The following is a 9158-nucleotide window of genomic DNA, read 5'->3' as shown; positions in this document are numbered from 1 at the left end:
CCAATCACCTCCCACCAGGCCCCACCTCCAACATTAGGGATTACAATTCAACATGAGATTTGGGTGGGTACACCAGTCCAAACCATATCAGGTTCCAATTTCTCCACATTCTCGCCAACACTGGTGTTTTTTGTTTTTTGTTTTTGTTTTTGTATAATAGCCATCCCAATGGGTATGAGGTAGTATTTCATTGTAGTTTTGATTTGCACTTCCCTAATGATTAGTGATGTTGAGCATCTTTTTTATTATTATTCTTTCAACTTTTATTTTAGACTCCGGGGGTATATGTGCAGGTTTGTTACATAGGTATGCTGCATATGCACCTCTTTAAGCCTCGCAAAACTCCACGATACAGGTACTATTATAGGCACAGAGAGCTTAAGTAAATTGTTCAAATTCACACAGTGTGTTGGGCTGGAATGTAAATCTAGGGACCCCAAATCATGAGCTCTGGCTCTTAATCGTTGCACTAGACTGCCTCTCTCAATACAAAAAAAAAAAAAAAAAAAAAAAAAATTCTACTAAGTGTAATGTAATGACACAGAGTTAGTTCTTAGTTTATGTTAACTATTGTTATACAGACAAAAGAGAAATCAGAATGGAGAGCAAACAATTAAAAACAAAGAAAATTCTAAAATTCTATCAACTGAAATCTTTACAAAAGCAAACAAATATTTTTATTTTTTAATAACGTTTGGCTGGCTAAAGGTAAACAGTAAGGAAATAGAAAAACTTGAATATGTTAACCTGATAATCCAAAGTGTAGTCTATATCTATAGATCAATAATCAAAATCGCATTTTAAACAAGTTTGTTTAGTATATGTGATAACAAATAATTGAGTCTTTATTTCTCACCAACAAAAAGTTGGTAGACTTATGCAGCCATTAAGCATTATAGCTTCAAAGACTTTTTAATGATATGAAGAAAATACTCATGAAATAATGTGACTCGATTACATAAAGACATTCATTTATTGATTCATTTATTTTAAAAAAGTTTGAGTACCTATTACATGGTATAGGCCCTAGGCTATGAGCTGGTCATATCATCCCTCTCCAAAGAGTATATGGTCTAGGTTTCAGTGTAGGCTTTGTAAATAGACTGGCAGAGTTCCTCTTCTAGGGCTTAGTTTCTTTATCTACAAAATAAAGAAGTTGGATTTGATGACTGATACGGTTTGGCTGTGTCCCCACCCAAATCTCATCTTGAATTGTAGCTCCTATAATCCCCACATGTCATGGGAGGGACCCAGTGGGAGGTAATTGAATCATGAGGGTGAGTTTTTCCTGTGCTGTTCTCATGATAGTGAATAAGTCTCAAGATCTGATGGTTTTATAAGGGGCAATTCTCCTGCACATGGTCTCTTGCCTGCTGCCATGTAAGATGTGCCTTTGTTCCTCCTTTGCCTTCTGCCATGATTGTGAGGCCTCCCTAGCCATGGGAACTATGAGTCCATTAAACCTCTTTTTCTTTATAAATTACCCAGTCTTGGGTATTTCTTCATAGCAGTATGAAAATGGACCAATACAATGACTGTCAACATCTCTGCAACAACTAAGTTCTACAAGTGGAAACAGGGACCCTTTATTCAGTCAGGAATAAAACATTATTTGGTATATCTGCAAAGCTGCAACTCAACTAAAATTGTAACAGCACCATAAACCTATTAATGTTAGTTCTATTTAGAACCACCCACCATCTTGGTTTATCCAAGACTAAGGTGTTACCTGAGATGTTGAGATTTTTAGGACTAAAACCTGGAGATTCCCAGGCAAACTAAGATGGTTGGTCACTTTAGTTCTATGTCAAATTTTTAAGCTTAAATGCAAAAACTAGTTTTAATTACAGAAACCTCAATTAATCCCTTTTTTGTGTTGGTATGTTTCATATGCAGTAAACAAACAAACAAAACCCTAGAAGAACAGGAACTACGTATATGTAGTAAACCCACTCATTGTCAAAAATTCTTAGAGAAACAATACATTTGGTATGAAAGTTAACAATGATCACAATAGTCACATAATTTTAAGCTACAGTCATCACCCTCTAAGAGCTTGGTGGTGGTTGTTTTAAAACTATAATTTTAGTTCAGAAATTGGAAAGAACTCTGACTACCGGTACCCTATTAATATTTCAATTAGAGAGAGACATATTTTCAACTTTGAAAAATTGCAGTTTTAAGTGGCATATGATAATTTTCTTTTCAAAATACAGATGTTCTTCTAAAGATTATTCAAATACGATTATCTTCTGAAGTTTCATCTTTCTTTTTTTTCCTCATTTACCACATAGATCAGTACAATTAGGCTAATACCAATTATAATGTTCCTTCAAACCAAAGCTAAAGAACCTCAAGGGGCTGGTGGGGGAATCCAGAGGGGTTTGTAGTGTCTCAACACAGCCAATCTAGGGGCAAGAGCTCTTTACATCAACAATAAGACCCTGCTCTCTTGGGAACTCTTGGGCTCTTGTCTCCAATTCCGTTCTCCTTCAAAGATTCCAAGGTCTTCTACCACACCTTAACAAATAACTATTAAGTGCTTTTTTTACTAACTAATAAATTCAGGATCCCAGGACTGGGTGAGCTCACTAGGAGTAATTCAGATGGATTTGATTACTCCTAGTGATGGATTAAAGTTAGCTCTTTAAGCAAGAAGCAAGTAAGAGACTTGGTTATGCTGGTTCATTGATTGCGTGTTTCCTCTTCATCCATCCCAATGACAAGGAGCTTTTAAGTGTCAGTTAACGAGACAGTCCCGAAACCCCTTTGCAGAGTTAAAAAATGGTAATTTCTAAAATTTGGACCAATTACCAATTCAGGCAATTCAGCAAATTTCTAATAATTACACCACATTTCAGAATCTTTTATAATTGTCATGCTCATTTGTCCTCTTCTGTCCACAGCAAGCCCCATCCTCTCACCCAAATTCCTTCCCCCATCCCTGACACACATTTCTTCCTAATGATAATGCTCTTCTCTCTGTCTGGAACCAAATGCATGCAGTGGTCAAGTAGAAATGAGAAAAGCTGCCTTTCTCACTCTTGCTTTGGGGAAGAGGGAAATTAGTTTAAATAAATGATATGCTAATTTTAAAAGAAATGAATTGAACAGTGGGGAGACAGAGTCCATTTCCTCCACTGGAGCAGCTAGTGCCTTTGAGATATTCTGTCACATGTGGAATCATTATCCCACCTGTCTGAATTGATGTCTTGTTTTAGTCTTCAATACCTGCCTAATAATGCCTAGAGCTTACATCTGTCGTTGAATGCTTACTATATACTAAGCCACTGTCCTAAGCATTTTACATGTTTACTCCCACTTAACCATCACAATCCTCTGGGATAAGTACTGTTATTAACCCTACTTTAGAGCCAAGGAAACTAAGGCTTAAAGAGATAAAGTGACTTGCCCTTAGGGACACAGCTCATAAATTGCAGGGCTGGGACCTAAGCAGTGTTGGCCTGGTTTCAAAATTCATACCTTGGTCCCTGACTCATACCATTCTCATGAAGTCTCTTCCAAAACCTGGAGGCTGTTCTAGATCTGGCCTCCTAAGAGCAACTCTCACCATCATTAATTGCTCCAACTGCTCCTCCAAGACCTACCTCTGTAAAGCTCCTCCTCGAAGGGCACAACCTCATCTCTCTTCCACTCCCAGGAAGGCAGGCTGGAAACCTAATAGAGACTCCCTAAGAAACCTGCATTCTATCTTTCCCTGGCCATTCAATTTCTGTACTTCCACCAGAGGCCACCTTCTATCAGACAAACTCCATGCTATCTGCATGCTAACTCCATGGATAATCTGCATGAAATGGGGAGAAAGAGACAAAATCATGTTACAAAACTTGGGTAAGGGTCTAGACTCAACTTGCTTTTGAAAGATCTTAAATCTTTCTATTCATCTGTAGACAGCAGTGGGTCTTTTTCTTCTTCTGCTCTGCACGACCTTCTAGCCCAACTGCTAATATCATCTTTTCCTAAAGACTTTTAAGACAAATTGTGACCATTTATGTCTACATGACACAGTTTCGGGATAACAAAGTGTGAAGACACACAAAGACATCAAACATTTATCAGAGACCTATGCGAGACGCCAATAAATGTTATAGGGATCAAGAATATGATTACTGACATTGAATTTATCCTGTGGCTTTGAATAATCCAAAGGATGATTCTCTAATAATGTATCCTTCCAAATTCTCCAGAAGTTCTAAGTTTAGACATCATAATGAAATGTCACCACGTTCCTTTGCCAGAAGTTGTTCAGTACTGAGGGGCTAATAATGCGTTCGCTTAAAGCCGATTCCCCCAATAAAGGGTGCCAAGGCTTCTCTGAAGCCCTGCTTCGGGCTGGCGACTTTGAAGTTGAGACGCAGGTTCACGTGCAGTTCCCGAAGACCCATTCCCTCCCCACCCTCCTCCCCTTTCTCTGAGACACCTCCACTTCAGACTGCCTTCTCAGTCCTTCGCCGCCTATTTAAACACAACTTCCACACCTATCAAATCAGAAAGCTGTAATTTCAAAGTTTCAGAAACGTTTTCGGAAAGCCTCCTCAAATGGGAAGCGGCTTCGCCGCTGAGTTAAGCGTCCGAATCCTCCTTCCCGCTGCAAGGACACCGGCCCAGGCCAGGTCCGCGGAGGACGCCCCCGGGCGCGCACACATAGCCCGAGGACGCGCCCTGTATTTTAAGACGCAGGGTCGGATTTCACCCCGAAACTTGGTTCCCACAACCCCAGGCCGAACTGTGTCTGATTCTCAGCCCCCGAGCCCGAGTTCTACGTTGCAAAGAGATGTGGCCCCATTGTGCCTAGCTGGCCTCCTAGCACGGACGTTTATTTTCTTTTGGTCTGTCTTTTGCTAAGAAACGGCAGTGCGCCTCGCCTCCCTACCCAGCCGCAGACTGCTGTCCCCTAGACAAAAAGCGGCGGCCGGCTGCTCCCTGCAGCGGCGACCGCGGCGGCGCAACGCGGCTCGGCCACCCGAGGCCCGCCGCGCTGCGCCTTTGTTGGGCGGTCTACAGATGGTGCCCAGCACGGGGCTGCGCCGAGGGCGGGGGCGAGGGCGGGGGCGGGAGGGGGAGCCCGGGGAGAGGGTCCGGCGGGAGGGGAGGAGACGGCGGAGCAGCCAATCCGCGCGCGGCCCATCAGCTGACCGCCTTTGCTTACACCAGGTGCACGCCGGCTGTGGGGAGCACAAAGCGGGGCGCACCGAGGGCGCCGGCAGTGAGCCGGGGAACGAGGCCCGTGCGCCCGCGGCTGCAAGCGCCCGCCTGGCGGGTAGAGGGGCCGGCGGCGTCAGCCCGGGCGGCGGCCACGGCGCGGCGGCATCCCTAGGCGCCTGGGGCGCCTTCCTCCGGACTTGGCCGCTCGCTGCCCCGCCCTCTGCACCCCACTTCTCCAACCCTCTTTCCCAATCCTGCCTCCCCCTGCCCTGGCCTCTAAGAGCCGATTGAGCCCAGCCCCGTGCAGCAGCTGTTGCTTGTGTCGCCGCCTAGTCTCCAGTCTTGGTGCTCTGCCGGGGGTGCCCCAAGGAGCCAGTGCGCGCTGCGGGCTGGGAAGGAGGCGCCACTCAGCTGGTCCTCCTCCTCCTCGTCTTTCTCCTCCTGCTGCTGCTGCTGCTGCCGCCGCCGTGGGTGCCGGGTCCGTGCGCACCCCAACACCCCCACCAGCTGGGCCTCGGGGTAAGTCCCTGGCCGGTCGCGCCGCGGCGGGAGGTGTGGGAGGCAGCGAGGGGAAGTCGAGGCAAACTTGGTGGCGTGGGAGACCCTGCAGGGTCTGGGGAACCTCAGGGTAAGATCGCGGGCCTAAGGGGGACGAGGGGGCGCGGCTCATGGAGCTGGGGAAAATGACGAAGTCGGGAAACGGGAATATAGTGCTCCGTTTCCCCCGTCCCCCTTGCCAAAAAAAAAAAAAAAAAGGTGTGGGAGACCGATAGTTGGGAAGGCAGGCCAGATAGAAATAGGCAAAAAAAGGCAGTGACTGGAGCCGAGCCTGCTGGATTTCAGGGGCCAACCAGGGGAGGGTGGTGCCCGGGGACTGGGAGGGAGGAGGGCTGCCGGGATGTGAACTGGGGAAGGCAGCTGGGGCTGGAGAACAGCGCGGAAAGGGGCCCCAGAGAGTTGGAAAGAGGGCCAAGAGGAGGGAAAGGAAGGTGGTGGGATATGGGGAGAGAAAAGGAAAAGGGTGTCTTGGCGGTGGCTTTGGTAAGAGAAAGGGGCAGGGGGCATAACTGACAAGACATTGAAAGTATTGAAGTCAGAGCGTTGGGAAGAATCTACCCAACTGTCGGGGTCCACGCGGGGACAGACCTCAGCCTGTGAGCCTGGAGCCCAGAAGGAGTGGCAGCCTCAGGACGTTTGCCAGAGAGCCTGAAATGTTAGGGAAGCCTTATCCCCGCCAGGAACAGAGCTGGCGCTGAGTTCCCGGCTCGGCCGGGGTCAGAAGCGAGGAAAGTTTGCCAGCGAGTGTCCTTTGTGCTGCGTGGAGAGGGGTGTGGGCAGCCGCTGACTCGGCGCTTCCCCGCCTCCCGCGGCTCCCGCCTCCCGCCCAGGGAGTCCCTGCCTGGCAAGCTGGGGCTAGGGGGAAAAGTTCAGCAGCGGGAGGGCCACTTGTCCCGGGACGGTTCCAGGGGAGCCGGCGCGGAAACGCGGACCAGGCGATTCGGCCCGGATGCCAGATCCAGGAGAAGGGGACCTTGCTTGCCGTGTTCACCGCTGTAGCCCCAACGCCAAGAACAGAGCCTGGCCGTGAGTGAATGACTGGCCGGGGTGCAAATGGTTTTGAAGCACTTGAACCTCACAGGCAAAGGCTAAGAGTCTAAATTCCATCCCGCCGTGAGTATTTTCATTCCCAAACCTAAATCGTAACGGAAAAGTGGAATTCTAATTGGGTGAGGGAACAGGTACTGACGACTCTGGCTTTTGCGTGGAGGATTTTCTGAAAGACAACGTGTTTTGTTTTGTTTTGCCATGACAATCTAAATAATATTAGTGGAATAGGCTCATTATTTCATTTTTAAAAGCTAGGGCTGGAGGAGTGGAAAGTTCAGGAAGGCACTTTGATCAATATAAATCTAGAGTAAAAGTGTTATTGGCTCCAGGGCCATATGTGTCCCGAAGTCTCTGATTTGCATGCAAATGTGAGCGGATCCTGGCAGATGTCTGGCCTCATCCATTCACATGAAGGAATTTGAAAACACAAGGAGTCTTCAGTTAACAATAGACCTTAAGAAAATAGAATAAAGACGCAGTGTGAGTTTTTCTGTTTGGGAATTCCATGGCTTGCTGACACCTTTATTCAAGAGCCAAATTCTTTAAGCGCTATTGTATTGAAAGCTCAAAGTGCTGCTTGCTCTTTACCTGGCTGTATATATTCGTGCAGTATTCAAGCTGGATATTCTGAGCTAGTTAGGAAAAGGTTTGTGTGAAGCAGACAGTAACTTTAACCCACTTCTGGCGGCTTGAAGCGATTTCTGAATTGACCCCTCAACTTTTCGAGTTTTCTTTTCATAATTTGACTCTTGCTCAAATTTGGTCCTCATCTTTAGAGCTATTCATTATAGTAGAAGATCGTTGTCGTTGACCGACATGAAGATCTCCTGAGAATGTCCGCTGACTAGTCAAAGTCGTTTCGGTTCTTAAGGCACCAAACTGTAGAACTGCAGGTGATGCAACTGTCCCAACCCTAGTTACCCGAGTGGTTTTCAGGTCACAGAACAGTGAACGGGGAGGTAGTCGTGCAATAGACTCTGGAGCAAGGGCTTTTCTGCCGTGTCTAACATTAGCTGAGTGACCACACTGCACTGTTCAACTCTTGGCATCGTGCGACAGCTGAACAAAAGGCAGGCAGTGTGGGCCGCACGTGAGGCAGGCGATTATATTAATACCTACGACTAACCAGCCCCAGTGGCCTCTTCTTTTGTCAACCTCAAACACTGTTGAAGGGAAAAAGAACCTATTCACGGAAAAGCATTTGCCCCAGTATTCTATATATTCACTGAAAGAGACATTAAAATACAACACCCCCCAACCCCCACCAGAAAAAAAAGACAACATTGTTTTGGAGGGCTCAGTGTTTGGGGGGAGGGGTGGACAACAGATGTTAGTCTGCTATTTTACATGTTCCCTTAAGTTATTTTTGCAGGTTCAGTGCCTTTTATACATAAGGCCATATTTTCACAGGAGGGGAAAAATGAATTGAATCAAATTTAAGTAAGAAAATGTTATAGCCGAGTTTGCATTTTCTGTCTTAGAGCTGTATAGAAGTCAGAAAGTAACAAATCATTGTAATAAACTCTAAATTTGATTGTTCACGCCTGGGATTCTGTCTTCCTGATAGAGTTGAAGGGTAACTTAAACTTCACATTTCTAGACTGTAAACCATTTTGTTGTAAGGTTATCTAGATATTTTTGAAACCTGGTAACTTAAAAATGACCCTCACATTTGTGAAACCTTATCTTTGGCAATTAACCTGCCTGTGTAATCTTTATTCTGCAAGTCTAATGAAAGGAAAGATTAGAACTCATTCCTTGGTAAATAAAACTAATAAATTGTTTAATTATTAGAAAAGGATCATTCTGCTAAATAAAAGATCTCAAGACCAGATCCAACTGCAGACTGTGGTTCTAAAAAATAACCTCAGCTAGCTCTGGTTAATGTCTGAAATTCTGGGAAAGCAAGGAAAAACTCAACCATTGATCTCTCTCTGGTTAGTCTGTGCTAAGGCCACCTTCTTGACCTAAACTGCTAATGCCATTACCACATATTCTAAAGCGGTGACACTCACGGGAATATACTACCTACTAAAGAAAATCGGTCTCTACAGAGTTATATTGCTACTTCCCAAGCCAGTGGAATATAAATAATAATGATAAATAATCAGAATGGTGGGCTTTTTATACCACCATAAGTAGGCCATAAGTCATAAATAAAATACGGTAAATTATAGGATGCAGATGCCACTTTTACGAGACTTGCACAATGCTTACTTAAAATTTATTTTTAAGTTACAAAATAATAGTTCCCTGAATGATTCATTTCAGCACTAATGTCAGGTTATTCAAATATTGTATTTAATTTTAAAAAATTATGCTGAATATCTATTTTGGGTTAAGCCAATCTGGAGATAAAGCAAATTCCATTTAAGAATCATATG

At 45.1% G+C, this 9158-nt stretch overlaps 1 protein-coding gene and 1 long non-coding RNA gene across 2 annotated transcripts in view; one reads left to right on the top strand and one right to left on the bottom strand.

Annotated features, from left to right (window-relative positions):
* Positions 1-969: 969 nt before the first annotated feature.
* Positions 970-5041, bottom strand: LOC129058544 (uncharacterized). Its single transcript, XR_008523713.1, has 3 exons — positions 4895-5041; positions 3609-3805; positions 970-1140 (listed from the first exon to the last, which is right to left on the bottom strand). It is a non-coding gene; the product is annotated as an uncharacterized LOC129058544 (long non-coding RNA).
* A 1128-nt stretch (positions 5042-6169) lies between these two features.
* Positions 6170-9158, top strand: part of LRRN1 (leucine rich repeat neuronal 1) — a 46273-nt gene continuing 43284 nt past the window's right edge. The window contains exon 1 of the mRNA XM_009238778.4: positions 6170-6837. The gene's annotated coding sequence lies outside the window, so the exon portion shown is untranslated. The remainder of the gene's footprint in view (positions 6838-9158) is intronic.

This window comes from Pongo abelii, chromosome 2 (genome assembly GCF_028885655.2).
Source record: "Pongo abelii isolate AG06213 chromosome 2, NHGRI_mPonAbe1-v2.0_pri, whole genome shotgun sequence".
NCBI classification, from domain to species: domain Eukaryota; kingdom Metazoa; phylum Chordata; class Mammalia; order Primates; family Hominidae; genus Pongo; species Pongo abelii.
The sequence above is the reverse complement of the archived record's forward strand: the minus strand, read 5'-3'. Positions and strand labels throughout refer to the sequence as shown.